This window comes from Gopherus flavomarginatus, chromosome 7 (assembly GCF_025201925.1).
Source record: "Gopherus flavomarginatus isolate rGopFla2 chromosome 7, rGopFla2.mat.asm, whole genome shotgun sequence".
NCBI lineage: Eukaryota > Metazoa > Chordata > Testudines > Testudinidae > Gopherus > Gopherus flavomarginatus.
The window spans coordinates 4,830,375-4,851,027 of record NC_066623.1 but is presented as its reverse complement, the minus strand read 5'-3'; the positions used below and the strand labels follow the sequence as shown (position 1 = coordinate 4,851,027).

The 20,653-nt window shown below is 41.3% G+C and overlaps 1 protein-coding gene across 3 annotated transcripts in view; it reads left to right on the top strand.

Moving 5' to 3' along the window:
* The window catches only part of GALNT10 (polypeptide N-acetylgalactosaminyltransferase 10), a 124,454-nt gene that overhangs the window by 29,305 nt on the left and 74,496 nt on the right, over positions 1 to 20,653 (top strand). The window contains exon 1 of one of the 3 annotated variants that reach the window (XM_050961306.1): positions 3,205 to 3,279. The exons of the other annotated variants lie outside the window; for them this stretch is intronic. The gene's annotated coding sequence lies outside the window, so the exon portion shown is untranslated. Of the gene's footprint in view, positions 1 to 3,204; positions 3,280 to 20,653 lie in introns of those variants that run through there. 3 annotated transcript variants of the gene reach the window in all.

The window sequence follows — 20,653 nt, the reverse complement described above, 5'->3', positions numbered from 1 at the left end:
GGATCCTAGCCATAAAGGTTCTTGGAGTCTATAGTAAGAGTCTCTATATAATTGCACTCATTCCATTGACTGTGATATGTTTAATATCTAAGGTCAATAACTGTCTCCCATAATCAAATTGTTATGGGTGAATTTTTAAGTGCACTGACACAATACATCTTCTAATATGTCTAGTAAAATGGGATAATAATTACAGCCAGTGGAGGCTACGACCGTATAAACAAACACTGATGCCAAGCACAGACCAAGAGACCATAAGAGAGTTGGCATAGAATGCTTATTGTTCCTAGCACGTAGAATCCTTGGCAAAACTGACCGCTTGTTACAAATGAACCATGAGAACTCTGTACTGCCACCTCTTACCTCACTGAGCCTGATATCCTCCTCTTTCTCTGTGCCCTGACTTTGTTACCAAACCTTCCAGCATCCCCAGTAAGGTGTACTGGACTATGTTCCCTGTTATCAAAATAGTCTCGTCACAAAAGTAGCTTTGCAAAACTGTATTTCTTCAGTGCCGGGATTACCTGTGAAGGTGCATATTCACCATGCAGAGTTGCTGATGTGTTATACTTGCCTCCCTGGAACTTCATAGAAGAAAGAAAAGACTTTTGCTCAGTCATGGCTTTCCTCCTTGAGCAATTTTTTTCATCCCATTAACCCTTGAGTGGGTTATGGGTCACATGACACTTCCCAACCCCATAAAGAAAAGTTTTTGCTGGAGATTCTCTCAACTTCAAATTGACTTCCCATCAGCCTTCTGCAGAAAGGTCAGAATAGCCAGAGGTTCTTACCCCTTAATGTAGTGGTCCTCAACCTTTTTCATCTGGCAGGCACCAGACGATGAGCATCCGCCGAAATGCTGCCAACAAGTGGCAACGTCAGTAGGCATTGCTGCTGAAATACCACCGACAAGCAGCGTCATCCAGAGGCGCTGATGCCGAAATGCCGCCGAAAATTGGTGGCATTTCAGCAGCACCAGCTCTGGATGACACAGCTTGGCGGCATTTTGGTGGATGCTCATCCGTCGGCCAGTATGCGGGCGCACTTAGATGCCCTGGCAGGCACCATGGTGCCCGTGAGCACTGCATTGGGGACCTCGCCTTACTGTGATAGGGTTGCGTAGATTAACACCAAAGGCGCGAATCACTGCTATATAATGATGTATGCCTGACGCAGATCCTAGCAGGAACAGATACTTGATGGTATTGGCATCTAATGTATGCTTCAAATACCCTTGTAAATAGTCTCATCAAATTTAGTAGTAACTGGCATTGCTTTGTGCAGTTGGGGTAGTACTTTATATAGGAGATGGTGATCTTATAATTAACTCTTGGAACTGGGTCATGTTCCTACAAGGAGTTACTCATTGGCCATGGATGAATATATCCAGGGTAACAGCCTGAAGTTATGTATAATGTAAGTGCAAATCTAATTTCTCACTTAAACACTTGAAAACATGGACAGAAGTCTTATTGATTCTATTAGGTTCTTTGGGACTTTAATCTGCTGTTATATGTATTGAGAGAATCTGTCTTTAACTACAGTATCAGAAGAATTTTAGTGAAAGACTGACAACTCAAGTTTAAGCAATTATGAAGTGCATTGTAGATGCTCCACAAGCTTCCCCATGCCTTGCCCCATTACACTTCAGTCTTGATGATCCAGTTGTCTTCTGAACAGAAAATGTGTGCCATTTATTCTGAATGGGATTATTGAGATGTCAGCAGCTGTCGGAAGGCTTTTCACTTCCATAATTAATAGTGCACTGAATGCTGAGGCCTAAGCTCTTTTGGGTCACAGAATTTGGCTTATCTGCGTGCACAGTGTAAATTTATGGTGCTATATAGATATTTTATAATCTGGAAGCGTTATATAGAGCCTTAAATCTTGAAGGTTCTTTGCTTGTCACTTAAGCCAAATTTGAATCAAGATTCTCAGAAGTAAGGTTAGCTCACTTAACACATTAACCTTCAAAGAGTTTATTATAGAATGAATTATGGGAAAACAAGGTACTTGTGAAGCATGCCAGGAGAGAAGTAAAAGCTTTGTTTGGAAGAAGGGGCGCTACATTGCTCTATACAAACTTCAAAAGTAAATTCAAATGCATATACAAGACTTCATGGGCTGACAGCTTCAGTACTGCACATTAAGTTAACTTTCAGCATTCAGACTAGCTATGAATTATGGAGTGACTTGAATCTAGATTCGGACTGTGCCTCTAATAACTCCAGGTTCAAATTATTTCTTGCTATTATCTAACAGAAGAAGTCTATGCATATTTTGGGATTCTAGTGCCCTCCTAGCAGAAGAAATGGCAACTTTTTGGTCTGTTGTGTATTTTGGTGCACTGCGCTGTCTAATTTCTCTTTGCTAGATAGTTGAGTAGTGATCAGCTATTTTGAGCTATGAGTCAGTGTGCGTACAGTGTCCTGAGTTTGCTCTGAAACAGCAGTTTTCAACCTGTGGTCTGTAAACCCCTGGGAATTCGCAGACTAAGATTTCCAAAGGGGTCTGCCCCTCCACTCAAAATTTTAAGGGGTCAGCAGGTGAAAAAAGGTTGAAAATCACTGCTCTAAAACTAAAGTGAGTATGTACTTGTCTAAATCCTGGAGAGGGGGCGAGGCTGATACTCTTGTGGAAAGTTTATGGGGGAGCTTTACATGCTTGATTGTTGCATAATTTCTGCTTCTCTACACTAAAATGGTCTAGTCACTACGGGCAGGTACAAGATATGTACTGTGTAGCTTATACAGAACTGCAGGTGACAGAATATTATGCCTGTTTCCCACAAACCAGTGTGGTTAGAATAGTTTATGCTTGCTTCTAAGCTTGAAATCTCATTTTCCTCTTGAAATTCCCATGACTATTTTAAAAACTCTTTCCTAGCTATACCTCCTCTTGCTTGTCTACTATATTTCTACTGTGTGAAATACTGTGAGCATGGTGTTTTCCCACAGCATTTTTAGTGCGGAAATGTTGCAACAAAAGGTTGTTACTGGAATGTTATTGCTGTTAGCTTTTTAATTTTACTGTGTGTGACACTGCTTTTAGATTAGGGTGTCTTGTGTTGAGCTGTGCAGATGCCTAAAAATCTATTCCATTGCCACTTAATTTAAAAATTCTACAAGTGAACCATAAACACCACTAGACAGATGTTATGTCCCTCCTTTCTCTCTTCCCCTAGGGTGGAAAATAACAGATGTTACCAACGAAAAGGCATTTTAGACATTTGCCACAAAAGATTGTCATTGGGCTGTCAGAAGCTATCTTTATAGGCAGGTTGGTCTTTTACAAGGAGATGTGTTTACAGAGCATGAAATTAACATTTTTGTACAGAGGCAAATAATTGCTTATCATAGTGAATTTACTAGCAGATTTGAAGCTTGAGTGATTATTAGTAAGGTCAGATGGAACACACAGTGACGCAGTTAGCCAAGTCCACTCCCAGAGCAAAGTCAATCAGAACTTTTTAGCAGTTCACTTACACTGAAAGGTTGCAAGATGTTCCTATTTCTAATCTGTCAACATGGACCACATCTTGAATAGTTTGACATTTCTATCAGCATAGGTGAAAAGACTGATTTTTCTTCAGAAGGCAGTGGTGGTGGGGAGTCTTGCTCATTTGAGTTGCAAGAATGCAAAAACCACAAGATACATGTATTAAATTGATTTTTTTTTCTCTTCTGCAAGTATCAGGGTAGCCATGTTAGTCTGTATCCACAAAAACAGCGAGGAGTCCGGTGGCACCTTAGTCTTTACAGTATCATTAAAGAGATTGTCAAAGAAATAATGTGCCCTGTGTCCATGAAATGTATCTCTAGGTATACTTGTAAAACAAAGAAAAAGAGTCACTTGGAATGCATACACCTTTCTGTGGTCAGGGGAAGATTTGTCAAAATGTTGGCTACAGCCATGTCTAGAGCTGGCTGTTGTTGTCTGAGCTCTTTTACGTGAATCATTGTAATTTACTTGCTGTTCTGGGGTTTCCCTTGAGCAATGATGAACAGTTGTTCCCTGTGACAGATAGGGTGACCAGATGTCCCGATTTTTATAGGGACAGTCCCGATTTTTGAATCTTTTTCTTATATAGGCTCCTATTACCCCCCTGCCCCTGTCTCGATTTTTCACATTTTCTGTCTGGTCACCCTAGTGACAGATAGTGGATGAGTCCATCAAATTGATTCTTCACATATGGCATAGGCCACAGTTTAAACTATGGTCTTAGACATATCAAGATCAGTTCACGATCATTATTAACATTAACTGCAAGTCTTATTTCCCGTTTCCTCACACTGTAACCTTCCTGAAGGTGACCAACACTCAATGAAATATTTCTAATGTCCGATCAATAAAAACTTGCTCATAAAATTGGAATTTAAATCCAAAAAGTTCATCTTTTCTAATACAATCCACTGCTGCACAGGAGCTATGAAGTTGAAATGTTTAGAACATGCTGACCATAAGTGTGAGAGTTACAGCTGGGGTTTGCAGTAATTCTTCCTTGCCTTTTGCTTTATCGGCTGTAGGTTTTTATTAGGGCTGTCAAATGACTTAAATCATGATTAATCTCAGTTTTAATTGCACTGTTCATAGAATACCATTTATTTAAATATTTTTGGATGTTTTCTACAGTTTCAAATCTATTGATTTCAATTACTACACAGAATACAAAGTGTACAGTGCTCACTTTATTATTACAAATATTTGCACTGTAATACAGACAAACAAAAGAAATAGTATTTTTCAGTTCACCTCATACAGGTACTCTATTGCACTTTCATGAAAAAGAGATTGCATCACAGGGTGAGAAATTACAGGTAGGACCCCATAAATTTAAACAAACTTGTTTATTTTAGTGATTGGCTGAATAAAAAGTAGGACTGAGTGGACTTGTAGGCTCCAAAGTTTTACATTGTTTTATTTTTGAGTGCAGTTATTTGACAAAAACAAATCTGCATTTCATAATAAAGAGATTACACTAGAGTACTTGTATGAGGTGAATTGAAAAATACTATTTCTTTTGTTTGTATTACAGTGGAAATATTTGTAATAATAAAGTGAGCACTGTACCCTTCATATTCTGTGTTGTAATTGAAATCAGTATATTTGAAAATGTAGAAAAGCATCCAAAAATATTTATAATAAATTTAAATTGGTATTCTATCATTAACAGCGCAATTAAAACGGCGATTGTGACTGGGTTTTTTAATTGTTAATTTGTTTTGAGTTAATTGCTTTAGTTAACTGTGATTGACAGCCCTTGTTTTTATACAGTACCTGTTGCTATGGTATGAGTGCTGCATTATCAGAAACTTCAGGTTTGTGCATGCCAAAAAATAGATTTGGACTAATATGGTTGAGGATTTACAGAAAACCTGGTCTTGTATATATTGTTCATTAAAGATTTGGTATTAACATAACTAAAGTTTGATAGTATAGCATTGACATAGGCGGTGCAAAAGTCCCAGCAGTGCTAACAACCTGTCCCACCTTTGGATCTTGAAGGCACACGTTTAGGAGTATGAGGAGTTTAGAACTCTTTCCTATTTGATTATAGATAACTGTGCCAGTCTCTATAAAATGGGACCCAGATAGCTCACTCCTTGTTATGGTCAAAGACTTACATTAACCCTCAGTGCACTCTTCAGAGTGGTGTGGCATGCTCTAGTACTGCCACTTCTATGGATAATCGATTTGCCTAAGAAAATCACACCACAATGCTGTGAAGACACATGCCTTAACAAACTCTTCCGATGTCTTACTCTATTTTTGCACATTGTGTTGCAATTAAATGAACAGCACTTTGATCTTCAGAGCCAAAAGGGTGGGTGTGAAGAGATGTTTGTATATGTATACCACAGTCAATGCCATGTTTGTACAGTTGCTGTTGAATTACCATGGATTCCACTCCCTGCATATCCCTTGATTTTAGCCAGATAAACCTGTTATTTTTCCACCCCACCCAGTCTTCTGGTGGATGCACTCTCGCTCTGTCCCCTTTCTCCTTCCTACAGTGGATCCCATGGTGCAAGCTCTAGTTTGAACTCAAATTTAAGAAGTATGGTATGAACTTAACTGTACATGGATGTTCTGTAATCCTATATAGTACATTCCAGCTGCTGTCTTGTGTTGCTGCAAACATCTGCTGGTTGTACTGTTCCCAAGAGGTTAAGTCTCAAACAAGGAGTTCATGCTATTTGAACCTTTTGAAGGAGCTTTGGTAATAAAGAGGTGCTGAAACCAGGGACCTGGTCTCAGAATAGCAAGGTTGTGGGACTCACCCTTGTAACATGTGCAGGCTGCAGGTCCGGCCCAAAGAAGGTGAGACTCCCAGAGATACAGCACCCCCTGTGGAACCACAACAGTACCATAATAAGAATTAGTGTAAATGTAAAAAATTAAAATTACTACAAAGTGCTGTAATATGTGTCTGAGGGAGAAAACTGAACATTACATTTTGGAAATAATGTGCTCATGTATTGAGACTGTATCTTAATGCCTACACCTAAGGTCTGTGGGACCATCAAACTTGCTTCCTCTCCCAGTCCAAAATATCCCAGACTTCACGATAGTCCACGTGTACTGCAAAAGCCATTTATGACATTGTGTTGTGGGGTAGGTTGAGTATATGCCCCTTCGGGAGGGGGGAAAGGTGAGAAGCTATTCTGCTGTTTTGGTATATTGGCTGTCAGGGGCATCCAGAGATTCTCATATGGAGCATCTTATCAGTTTTTAAAAGTGAATGAATGAAGGTAGCTCTTAACTCAGCCATTTCCTAATTCTTTTTGAGTGGTTAACCTTGTGATCTTAGGTTTCAGTAGCAGCCGTATTGGTCTGTATCCGCAAAAAGAACAGGAGTACTTGTGGCACCTTAGAGACTAATAAATTTATTTGAGCATAAGCTTTTGTGGGCCCAAATAAATTTGTTAGTCTCTAAGGTGCCACAAGTACTCCTCTTCTTCTTGCAATCTTAGTGTTCTACAATTCTGTTTTAATAGAATGTGGGCAATGGCAGCTCCAGGCACCAGAGCTCCAAGCTCCTGGGGCGGCAAGCCGCAGGGGGTGCCCTGCCGTTCCCCATGAGGGCGGCAGTGAGGCTGCCTTCGGCGGCTTGCCTGTGGGAGGTCCGCGGATTCAGCGGCAATTTGGCGGTGAGTATGCCGAAGCCGCAGGACTGGGGACCTCCTGAAAGCGCACCTCTGAAGGCAGCCTGCCTGCCATGCTTGGAGTGGCAAAAAAGCTAAAGCCGCCCCTGAATGTGGGTGGTCTTGTAGTGCAGTTTCACATACCTCCACCTCCCAGAACAGTTCAAATGCATGAAAGCTGAATTCGTTTTTTTCACCCATTCAACCTCCTTCGGTCTGACTACTTTTTTTGCATAGCATAATACAACTTCTTATGCTTGGGATAAACAGTACATTTTGGTTTTGAGTGATGGCTGAAATTTCATGACAGATGAAACTGTTTGCAAGAAGCCTTTCAGAACCTGGTAAATATATTTCAGCCTCTCTAGATATCAAGCATTTCCTTTTCCAATTTCCTCACAATACTGTAATATGCAGAAAAACTTATTGTCACTGCAGAGTGCACCAATTTCATTCGCTAAACTCCATCAGAGTAGCATTTGGAAAGACGAAACAAAATATGAGTATATCTGCTGAATTAAAAAATGATAGGGGAAATGTAGACAATGTAATAAGCTACATATTCAGGTAACCTAGGCAACAGCAGGAAGTCTGCCTCTGAGTAGAATATGATAAAATCTTGCACAGATCTACACACTTGTAATCACTGAGTACTGTGTATTAGTTTGAGGAGCAGTTAGATCTCTCTTTTGTGGGGGAGAAGGAATATTTAACATACTTCTTTAGATTGTCACATTCACTGCAAAAATTAGCATTGTCAAGTAGTGAAGCCCGTAACGACTGATGTAGAATTTTGTTACATTCTTAAATATTTAAAAGCAAAACCTTATTATTCCATTGCTGAAAACAAAAAACATTGTTGGATGATGTTTGTGCTCCAGATATTCTGAAGCAGGAATTCACCCCCGGTAATCATGTGATGACACTGGAGCCAGGAGCACAAACAAGAAAATAAACAACAGAAGCCAAGCTGCTTAAGCAGATTTAGAAATATAGTCCCAGGTTTCATTGATGTACATGCTTTGATTTCAGTGGATTTACTCAGGTGCTTAAGTGCTTTGCTGAGTCAGGGCCACAGTGATGAGAATTACAGGCATTGTCTGCCAGACTAGGAATAGTCCAAAATTAGAAGGGCGAGTAGCTTTACTGAGACTAAGGTGATATTGGGAGGGAGAATGAAGGGTAAAACAGAGAACGTATACAATTCTTTTTGTTACTTGAACTACTAAAATAACTTTCCAGTTTAGTCAGAGTGACAATTCAGGCTAGCTAGTTCGGCAGTGCAAAGCAGCATGTTAGTACACCATCAGTCCTGGTGGTTATAGACTCATAGACTCTAGGACTGGAAGGGACCTCGAGAGGTCATTGAGCCAAGTCCCCTGCCCTCATGGCAGGACCAAATACTGTCTAGACCATCCCTAATAGACATTTATCTAACCTACTCTTAAATATCTCCAGAGATGGAGATTCCACAACTTCCCTAGGCAATTTATTTCAGTGTTTAACTACCCTGACAGGAACTTTTTCCTAATGTCCAACCTAAATCTCCCTTGCTGCAGTTTAAACCCATTGCTTCTTGTTCTGTCATTGGAGGCTAAGGTGAACAAGTTTTCTCCCTCCTCCTGATGACACCCTTTTAGATACCTGAAAACTGCTATCATGTCCCCTCTCAGTCTTCTCTTTTCCAAACTAAACAAACCCAATTCCTTCAGCCTTCCTTCATAGGTCATGTTCTCAAGACCTTTAATCATTCTCGTTGCTCTTCTCTGGACCCTCTCCAGTTTCTCCACATCTTTCTTGAAATGCGGTGCCCAGAACTGGACACAATACTCCAGTTGAGGCCTAACCAGCGCAGAGTAAAGCGGAAGAATGACTTCTCGTGTCTTGTTTACAACACACCTGTTAATGCATCCCAGAATCACGTTTGCTTTTTTTGCAACAGTATCACACTGTTGCCTCATATTAAGCTTGTGGTCTACTATGACCCCTAGATCTCTTTCTGCCATACTCCTTCCTAGACAGTCTCTTCCCATTCTGTATGTGTGAAACTGATTGTTCCTTCCTAGGTGGAGCACTTTGCATTTATCTTTATTGAACTTCATCCTGTTTACCTCAGACCATTTCTCCAATTTGTCCAGATCATTTTGAATTTTGACCCTGTCCTCCAAAGCAGTTGCAATCCCTCCCAGTTTGGTATCGTCCGCAAACTTAATAAGTGTACTTTCTATGCCAACATCTAAATCGTTGATGAAGATATTGAACAGAACCGGTCCCAAAACAGACCCCTGCGGAACCCCACTTGTTATACCTTTCCAGCAGGATTGGGAGCCATTAACAACTACTCTCTGAGTACGGTTATCCAGCCAGTTATGCACCCACCTTATAGTAGCCCCATCTAAATTGTACTTTCCTAGTTGATCTATAAGAATATCATGCGAGACTGTATCAAATGCCTTACTAAAGTCTAGGTATATCACATCCACCGCTTCTCCCTTATCCACAAGGCTTGTTATCCTATCAAAGAACGCTATCAGATTAGTTTGACACGATTTGTTCTTTACAAATCCATGCTGGCTATTCCCTATCACCTTACTACCTTCCAAGTGTTTGCAGATGATTTCTTTAATTACCTGCTCCATTATCTTCCCTGGCACAGAAGTTAAACTAACTGGTCTGTAGTTTCCTGGGTTGTTTTTATTTCCCTTTTTATAGATGGGCACTATATTTGCCCCCTTCCAGTCTTCTGGAATCTCCCCCGTCTCCCATGATTTCCCAAAGATAATAGCTAGAGGCTCAGATACCTCTTCTATTAACTCCTTGAGTATTCCAGGATGCATTTCATCAGGCCCTGGTGACTTGCAGTCATCTAACTTTTCTAACTGATTTTTTACTTGCTCTTTTTTTATTTTCTCTTCTAAACCTACCCTCTTCCCGTAAGCATTCACTATACTAGACATTCCTTCAGACTTCTCAGTGAAGACTGAAACAAAGAAGTCATTAAGCATCTCTGCCATTTCCAAGTCTCCCGTTACTGTTTCCCCCTCCTCATTGAGCAGTGGGCCTACCCTGTCCTTGGTCTTCCTCTTGCTTCTAATGTATTGATAAAAAGTCTTCTTGTTTCCCTTTATTCCCATAGCTAGTTTGAGTTCATTTTGTGCCTTTGCTTTTCTAATCTTGCCTCTGCATTCCTGTGTTATTTGCCTATATTCATCCTTTGTAATCTGACCTAGTTTCCATTTTTTATATGACGCCTTTTTATTTTGTAGGTCACGCAAGATCTCGTGGTTAAGCCAAGGTGGTCTTTTGCCACATTTTCTATCTTTCCTAACCATTGGAATAACTTGCTTTTGGGCCCTTAATAGTGTCCCTTTGAAAAACTGCCAACTTTCCTCAGTTGTTTTTCCCCTCAGTCTTAATTCCCATGGGACCTTACCTATCAGCTCTCTGAGCTTACCAAAATCCGCCTTCCTGAAATCCATTGTCTCTATTCTGCTGCACTCCCTTGTACCCTTCCTTAGAATTGCAAATTCTATGATTTCATGATCACTTTCACCCAAGCTTCCTTCTACTTTCAAATTCTCAACAAGTTCCTCCCTATTTGTTAAAATCAAGTCTAGAACAGCTTCCCCCCTAGTAGCTTTTTCAACTTTCTGAAATAAAAAGTTGTCTGCAATGCAGTCCAGGAACTTATTAGATAGTCTGTGCCCTGCGGTGTTATTTTCCCAACATATATCTGGATAGTTGAAGTCCCCCATCACCACCAAATCTTGGGCTTTGGATGATTTTGTTAGTTGTTTGAAAAAAGCCTCTTCCACCTGATTAGGTGGCCTGTAGTAGACTCCCAGCACGACATCACCCGTGTTTTTTACCCCTTTTAGCCTAACCCAGAGACTCTCCACACTTCCGTCTCCTATGTCCATTTCCACCTCAGTCCAAGTGTGTACATTTTTAATATATAAGGCAACACCTCCTCCCTTTTTCCCCTGTTTATCCTTATCCTTCCTGAGCAAACTATACCCATCCACACCAACATTCCAGTCGTGTGTATTATCCCACCAAGTTTCAGTAATGCCAATAATGTCATAGTTGTATTTATTTATTAGCACTTCCAGTTCTTCCTGCTTATTACCCATACTTCTTGCATTTGTATATAGGCATCTAAGATACTGGTTTGATCTTGCCTCCCAGCTTTGCCCTGACCCTCCTTCCTCTCTGCCATTATAGCCCGTGCTCCCTCCTGTTTCCAACCCATCTCCCAGGTCTTGTTCCCCACTTACCTGTGGGCTTTGCTCACCTGTCCCCGTCGAACATAGTTTAGAAGCCTGGCAGCTTAGTTTATGCTGAAAATGGCTTCAGACTATTCAGAATTACGAAAATGCACTTCCAATACAGGGTCCTCCACTTCAGACTCACCACTGCTCCATGGGTCTTCACCTATTTTCTCTGTCCACCTCCGGCATCATGCGGTCCTTATTCCCTTCTCGAAGACTGGTGGCAAGCAGCGCAATCCAGGGATGAGGCTCAAGCCTTGACTTCCATGTTATTCCAACTCCTTTCCTCCCTAAGGGTTAAGCGTAAATGTCTAAAAATTGTCTTTGGTTCCCATACAGTCCTTGGATATCATAGGGGCCTCCATTGATGCGGTTTCAGCATAAGCCTGTTTACCGAGGGATAGGTTTCAGGCCCTGTAGGAACTCGTCATCTAAGTAGTAAACAGTCCTTCTGTTCCACTCCAGACTTGCCTATCCCTCCTTGGCCACATGGCAACCTACACGTACGTCACCACCTTTGCTTGCCTCAGACTTCACTGTCTTCAGCTGTGGCTCCAGAGAATCTCTTCACCCATGCAACATATCATGGACTTTTTGCCATCAATTTCCCCCAAGGTGCTCTCTTCCCTCCAGTGGCGGATGGACCCAAGGCAGGTGTGCACTGGGATGCTTTCTCCCATCCTCCCCAGACATGATGGTCATCACGGACACATCACTCGCCAGATAGGATGCCCACATGGGTGAGCGCATGATACAAAGGACTGGGACCTCTTGGGAATCCAGAATGCACATCAACATCCTGGAGCTTCAGGCGGCATGGAGAACGTGTTGCGCATTTCTTCCATCCATTCGCTCTCATGTCCAACAACAGGATTACCGTTTATTATATGAACAAACAGAGTGGGGGAGGAAACGAGGTCGACTGTGCTCTGTGTGGAAGTGGTTCTTCTGTGGGACTGGTGCATTGCTCGTAACATCCGGTTGTCAATGGCTTATCTTCCAGGGACTCAGAAAGTGATTGCAGACTCTCTCAGAAGAAAATTTGTGGCCAATCACGAATGGGAGTTTTACAACACCGAAGCCAACAGCATTTTCAGTCTGTGGGGGATTCCAATCAGGGGCCTCTCTGCCTTCCACACCAACAGCAGGTGCACCATGAACTGCTGTTAGGGGTTGGGGGAGGCTCGGCACCCATTCCCACGGCGATGCCTTTGTCCTCTGCTGGCTGGACCAGATCAGTTATGCCTTTTCCCCCTCTACTGCTCCTGCCACAAATCCTACACAAGATTTGCCCCTGAGGATGTGCACATTCCACTTCTTTTGGAATACCTTCTGTTCTTGAAGATGTGGGGACTCTCTCTCAATTCCATTAAGATCCACCTAGCGGCTATCAATGCCCCCCTCACCTGCCCCCACAGAAGGACACTCCATATTTACACATCCATTGACTATCAGATTTTGGAAGGGTCTCCTTAGAACCTTACAACCTTTTCAGGCCAGAGCTGGCTGTATTTTTGCTGAACATGGTTGTGTTTCCCCATTCTTTCTCCTACCAATGTCTGGTTGAGCATTTTTTATAGCGGTTATGCACATCAGGCTGACAGTTTGTAGCGTATTGACTTCTGACGCAATCCTACCACCATATTGATTACCATTGTGAAAGATAAGTAATCTTTGACCAAACCTTCGTGTTCAAGCATCCTGGGGGTTGGGGGGTGGGATTTATTTAGCTTGTGATGCAAATGCTCTAACTCCCATCCTAATCACAAATGTTCTTATGATCACAAAATACTGGTAGCCCAGCAGTGCAGTATGCACACCCAGTGCTTATAACATTCCATAAGACTTACAGCAGTATTCTTTTTTTCTGTAAAAAAGACTAAAATGTAGATGCACCATTCTTCTCCCCATCTGGTTCAGTAGCAGATGGCTCTTCTTCCCTGCTAGGCTCACTGGCTCTTGGAATATTACTACAATCCTGCTTCCCAGGGTCATACCAGATTTCCCGGGGGACACAATGCTTGACCAGCTTTGCAGTGGCACTTAACTGTACTCTTGTCCCAAGTCCCCTTAAATAAGTTTTCTCTTCTTCCTGCATCTTGAGATCAAAAAAGTTACTTGCTTCTCTATGGAATTTGGGGCAAACTTTCCATAGAATTTGCTAAATTCCACTAGTCCTGCTTGTTTAGATACTGTTGGAAACATTAGGCTGTTTCTTTAATTTAACTGTTAAATTTATAGTAATATATACTGATTTGCTGAATTCAACTATTCACAGTGCTGAGTTCAATTGTGATATGGTTATGTCTGGATATGCTGAATAAATATTTCACTCCTACAAACTTGTCATTTTAGAAAACAAAAGAAAGTTATCATTCAGCCTTAATAAAATGTCTATAGATATGATACTCCGCTAGTCTTTGGAATATGTGGAAGCACTGTTTTTAGCTGGTCACATTGCTCAGTTGGCTCAACGTTCCTATAATCTGTTCAGGAGTTTCATAATTTGAATATGGGAAATTCATACAAACCAAACTGACTACAGAAATATAAATCTTGTGAATTCTTTTAATATTAATTCTTAGTGCAGATTATTCTTTATATGCAGAAACATTTGATTAATCCCATGGCTCAATTTATAAATTTTCCAAACATCATGATGTGCTATATTCTGCTTCTATAAAGGATTGCTACAAAGAAAATATTCCATATCATGTGCTCTTAATTGCAGATAAGTGGAGCACAGATACATGGGCTTCTGATTGGTGACTGCCATTTAGGTGATTCAAATATGGTTTGTGAAGCAATTTGCAAGAAAGTGAACACTTGTTTCTGTGGGTATAAGGCATGTCCTATTTTTAAATAGTTTTTTCAGCATATTAGTAAATTCGGTGGAAAACTCAACACCTTTTGAGGATTTCATAACTATGTTTTAATTTGCAGCTCTGGAAAGAAACTAAACGTTGGGTCAGCAGACAAAATGCTACAAAAAGTTATTTATTTGGAAGTTATATGTGAAAGCATGCAACTCATTTAACAGTTTCCGGGGATCATACAAAGCCTTTCAAACATTTTCAGAATAAACAGCAAAAAGAAAAAAAAAGAAAAAGAAAAAAACTTCTACATTGCCATTCAGAATGAGCTTTCTATTCTGTAAAGGTTCTCTCACCACTGTAATCACCATACTATCTGAATTCCTTCCAATAGTGCATTAAGTAATGTGACTAACATTTGTCACAGGTTTGTTCTCTCATTTCTCTCCCCTGGGGGAGAAGTGTGCAGTGGAGTGGTCTTGTTTTGGAATTTTAAAAAAATGCATGTTGCTTTGCTCCTGTTGGAGAAGGCAAGGTCCAAGAAATAGAAGCAGTGGCCAGTACGTCCCTCGGCCCACGCCGCTTCCAGCAGCTCCCATTGGCCTTGAGCAGCAAACCGCAGCCACTGGGAGCAGTGATCGGCCGAACCTGCGGACGCGGCAGGTAAACAAACTGGCCCGGCCCTCCAGGGGCTTTCCCTGCACGTGTGGCAGAACAAGTTTGGGAACCACTGCTCTAGAGACCATTCCTGACAGGTGTTTGTCTAATCTGCTCTTAAAAATCTCCAATGATGGAGAGTCCACAGCCTCCATGGGCAATTTATTCCAGTGCTCAACCACCATGACAGAAAGTTTTTCCTAATGTCCAACCCTTGCTGCAATTTAAGCCCATTGCTTTTTGTTCTATCCTCAGAGGTTAAGGAGAACAATTTTTCTCCCTCCTCCTTGTAACAACCTTTTATGTACTTGGAAACTGTTATGTCCCCTTTCAGTCTTCTCTTCTCCAGACTAAACAAACCCAATTTTTTCAGTCTTCCCTCATAGGTCATGTTTTCTAGACCTCTAATCATTTTTATTGCTCTTCTTTGGACTTTCTCCAGTTTGTCCACATCTTTCCTGAAATGTGGTGCCTGGAACCGGACACAATACTCCAGTTGAGGCCTAATCAGCGCAGAATAAAGCAGAAGAATTACTTCTTGTCTTGCTTATAACACTCCTGCTAATGTATCCCTGAGTGATGTTTGCTTTTTTTGCAAAAGTGTTACACCGTTGATTCATATTTAGCTTGTTATCCACTATGACTCCCAGATCCCTTTCTGCAGTGCTCCTTCCTAGACAGTCATTTCCCATTTTTTATGTGTGCAATTGATTGTTCCTTCCTAAGTGGAGCACTTGGCATTTGTCCTCATTGAATTTCATCCTATTTACTTCAACCATTTCTCCAGTTTCTCCAGGTCATTTTGAATTTTAATCCTATCCTCCAAAGCACATGTAACCCCACCCAGCTTGGTATCATCCACAAACTATAAGTGTACACTCTCTCTCATTATCAAATCACTGATGAAGATATTGAACAGAACTGGACCCAGAACTAATCCTTGTGGGACTCCACTCGTTATGCCCTTCCACCTTGACTATGTACCACTGATAACTACTCTCTGGGAACAGTTTTCCAACCAGTTGTGCACCCACTTATAGTAGCTCCTGAGAAGCTCATGTGTGACAGTATTGAAAACCTTACTAAACTCAAGACATACCACATCTGCCCTTCCTTCCTATCCACAAGGTTTGTTCCCCTCTCAAAGAAAGCTATTTTGGAGTAACTGAGCTGCATAATTTCATTGAGGTACAGCTGAACCCAGCCATTACATAACCTCCCTCTTCCCACCTCCCACCCCTCTCGGTAAAATCTATTCTTAGTAAAATCAGTACACGTTTCAGTCATTTTCTGATTACGGTACGTTCATTACCTATAACTACCCCATCTCCAAAGTGGAAGCACAATGTGTCCCTGCCTCTGTTCCTCTGACCACTTCAGATATTCTTCAGAAGCAGGCTCTCTGGCTCTCAATAACATTCAGAAGGCCACTGATGTTTGATCTACCAATACAAAATTAGTTTGCTATTGCCAAGTAGCAGTTAGGGGTGATGAGCTTCCAGATGATGATAGCAACGCTCTTCAGCGTGCTAGGGGGAATTCTCGTGTTGGTATTCTGCCACTGTAGCTCCAGGATGCTCTGCTCAGATTTCTAAGAAAATGACCTTTGTCATGCTGAAATTCTGCTGCCACTGCTGGCCATTCCAGTTCTGTATCACTGTTCTGTTCTCTTCCCGCTTTCCCCCCAAGTGACTGCTAGTTGATTGAGCCCAGAAGTGGCTTTCCACCAGTACAGGTGCTACAGGTACATGGTCTGCAGATGTAATTACTCTGTTTCATGCTGCTGCTCCTCCTTGTAGTCATATCACTGTGGCATTCAAAGTCATACAACCAAATCCATTTGTCTGTACGAGTGCCAATGCATCTGTAAAATCCTATTCATATTAATGACTGTCATAATCACAGCACTCAGCAGTGTCTTCCATGCTGCCTGGCAAGGGTTCAAAAATGGCAGTGGCAAAATAAATGGATGCAAGGAGAAGAACTGAGTTTTAATTCCTCACTCTCCCAATCCCAGAATTCCGGTAGGCAGGTATCCCACAATGCACCGCAAGGCTAACCAAAGCATAGATCTGAGCAGTGGAAGATTGCACCATGGGCTATCTGCTCAGGATGCGTAGCTGTTCATTTGAGCAAGGGCAGAGCTCTGTGGATGCAATGATTAACAAGGAAAGTACCATAACCCAGCCTGACACAGAAATGTGGATGCATTTCAGCTTGATATAATTAAATTGCTGCACTTAAGCCACGTCTGTACCTACAGCACTGTGGCAGTGCAGCTGTAGCAAGTTTGGTGAAGCCGTTCTATGCGAACAGGGGACAGCTCACCCAATGGCATAGTAGAATCACCTCCGCAAATAGCAGACGCTGTGTTGCTAAGAGAAGCTCTTCCACCAACATAGTGCTGTGCACGCAAGCGCTTACATCGGTGTAACTTACGGGCTCACGGGGATGGTTTTTTAATAAATTATGCCAATATAAGATGATGTGTAGACATAACCTTAGAGTGAACAAACTCATCCAAAATAATCTCTTTTTAGACAGACCCTGTTAGCCCCACTCTCTTGATCTTCCATTTTAGTCTGCAAGATCTTAAAAAGTTGAAGTCCTCTTCCCTCTCCACCTTCGGGGGCTGAGTCTGCCCTACAGCTCAGGAGAGAATCCAGCCAGTGTCGGATCTAAACTACATGGCGTAAAAAGTTTTAAAATACTGGACAATTTTTTCAAGACTGGTTCAGTTTGAGCTCAACCTTGACTGGGGCCTCTTAAATAAAGCTTTCCTGTACTATTATTCACTGCTGTTTATTTCAGTCATTAACCTGTTTAACCTACTTAACATATCACTATGGCTCTACATCAAGTCTCAACTTTTTTGCAATGCTTGATAGAAGAATTCCTTCCTCCCTACGTCCTCTCTAAACTGTGTGGCCATGCAGCCGGGGGAGAGGCGCCTCTCCCTTGGCCTTTGGGCTGCCGCGACCGGGAAGAGACACCCTGGGGCTGTGGTGGCACAAGAGGGCTGGCGGGAGTCGTCTCTCCCCACTGCAGCCCTGGGGCAGCCTGCACCCCAAGCCCCTCATCCTTGGTCCCAGCCAGAGCCCAACCTTCTGCCCCATCACTGAGCCCCCTCCCACACACCAAACCCTTTGGCCCCACCCTCATCACACATCACTTCCATATTGGTGCACATAAAATTAATTCTGCATATGGATGTAAAAACATTAAGGGAACATTGCTTCCTCTCCTTATTTTGCTTTGGTCAGCACCTTCTATGCAGTACAAATCCATACTGTAACTTACAACGGCACTCGTGTATTTGCACTGTAACACATGAGTATGAGGACAAAATGGATAACCTCACTGCTGATGGAACTTTGTATACTGCTGCTCTTTTCTTGTTTCTACCAGTTTCAGTCCCAGCAAATGTTTGCTGAACAGGTTTTGAAAACTGTGCATCACTGATTAAAGTATGTACTTCAAATCTTTTTTCCTCATACAGAAAACAGTTGGCTTACATCTCCATCCTCTCTTCGTTTATTCTGGCTGGAGCCAGGCACACTAAATAGTGATTAAACAAAAGATTAAAATTCCATTTTTGTGTGTTTGGCTGCTTGAATGCTAATCGATTCCTTTGGCGGAATGTTAAGTAAAAGCATGGTAGACAACAGAAGGGGCTATTTACAGCAATCTGTCTAAATCCATTTTCAATGTATTGCTTAATATGCCTTTCTACTTTAATTCATTTTCAGTGAAAATGAAGGATGGAAACAGAGGAAGGAGATTAGTTTAAGACATAGCTACAAAAATAATCACTTCTTAGTGATAAACAACTTTGTTTTTAAGGAAAGGAAAATATGCTTTAGGATAACCAGAAGTTATGGGCTAGCTGTAGGAATTACTGGGTGAAATTCTATATCGGTTACGTGGGAGGTTAGACTAGATTATGATGATCCAGCTTTGAGATCTATAAAAGGTTTAATTTCTCTTTACAGCTGACTTTTTAAAAAATATATATAATTTTGCTCTGCCTCAGTTTCTTGCTTTGCAGAACATAAAATTCCAGTTTCAATAGGCCTTAGCTCAGCACTTAAATTTGCAGCTATAGTTTGTATAGACAAAACCCCTCATCTGTAAAATGCTTATCTACCTATCCCGCATATGCAGATTCTGTAAATATAGCTGTCAAAGAATATCCTTCACATTTCTAAACTAAAATTTAATGTTTTAAACAAGAACAAGGCATAGTCATGTTTATTCTCTTAGGCAAAATATGATAATGCCTTTTGATGTGTAATTGAAGTGCATGGTAAGTACTGGTGACAAAACACAAGACAAAATTTGCCCTTTTTGCTTGTGTTATACCCACAAATGCATTTGTTTAAAAATTAAAGCTGAACTCAGTCCCAAAGATTTGTCTAGATATTGCAGCATGCTCAGACTTAGTCTAGAGTTTCTGCTTATGGGGATTATCAAACTGCTTAATATCCATAATTTACTACTTAAAGATAAATTCCGTGCAGCATCCCTGAAGGATTCCATTTAAAAAGCTACACAGTCTGCTCCTCAGTTGTGTTGTGCTTAGATTTTTGATGCTTAAATACTCTTTATAAAAGAATTAAAGATGAATAAAAATACATTTGGCAAAATAACTTCAACATCAGCAACACTTATTAAATGGCTCCGGTAGCACCACCACCACGCCGTTTAAATCCATGACATGTAGTCTGTAGTCCCACCCCATGTGCTGCTACTGTTAATTACATTTCATAATCGTGGAATTGTAGTGTGGGGAGGAGGGAGATCATATAATGAAAGGGGGTTTGACTGTTTTGCCAGCATTTATTGATAAATTCACAACAGTGCAGTACACTGAAGAAGAAAAATCCCTCCCTGATCTTAGTGACTCAGCTTCAGCTTGTGTATGTGAGCGTTGTGAATGCTGAAAAGTTTCATTGAAGCTGAGGCAAACTGCTTAAATGAGGCTGACTACTGCAACTAGTAAAGGAGTAATAGTAGCCTTCAAACATAGGGCATGTCTACACTTACTAGGGATCGACGCTGTGGCGATCAATGCACATAGGGTTGATTTAGCGAGTCTAGTGAATACCCGCTAAATCGACCACAGATTGTTCTCCCTTCGACTCCGGTACTCCACCGGAATGAGAAGAGTAAGGAAAATTGCCAGAAGAACATCTCCTGTTGACACAGCACAGTGTAGATACTGCAGTAAGTCGACCTAAGCTACGTTATTAACATAGCTGGAGTTGCATAACGTAGATCAACTTACCCCTGTAGTGCAGACAAGGCCTTAACATCTAGCAATAGATGTCGCTAATGTTGATGTCATTCTTGCTAGGTACTCTCAGTAAACTTTTAAAATAATATTTTAATGGTGACCTGCAAAACCTGTGAAAATGTTGGTTGCTTGTAAGTGGCACAATTAAAGCAAATATTTGGAAATATTTATCTGAATTCAGTGAAATGTAATGGAGTACTCCTGACTGGGATTGAGTAATGTAATTTCTGCATCTCTGAGACTAAGAAGATCTAAAATGCAGCATATGCTGTTATGATCATTTTATATCAGCCTTGTATTTGAGATTTACCATAGCTTTTATAAAGAGATGTGTGGGTCCAAAGCAGGTTAACATTTGCCCTTTTTGCTTGTGTGAATCCTCTCTAATGTCATAGTTTTACTGTGCATTGATGCTAGGTGGAAGAAACAAGTAGGGGGACAGGAGAGAAGGGTGGATGGCAAGTATCCCCA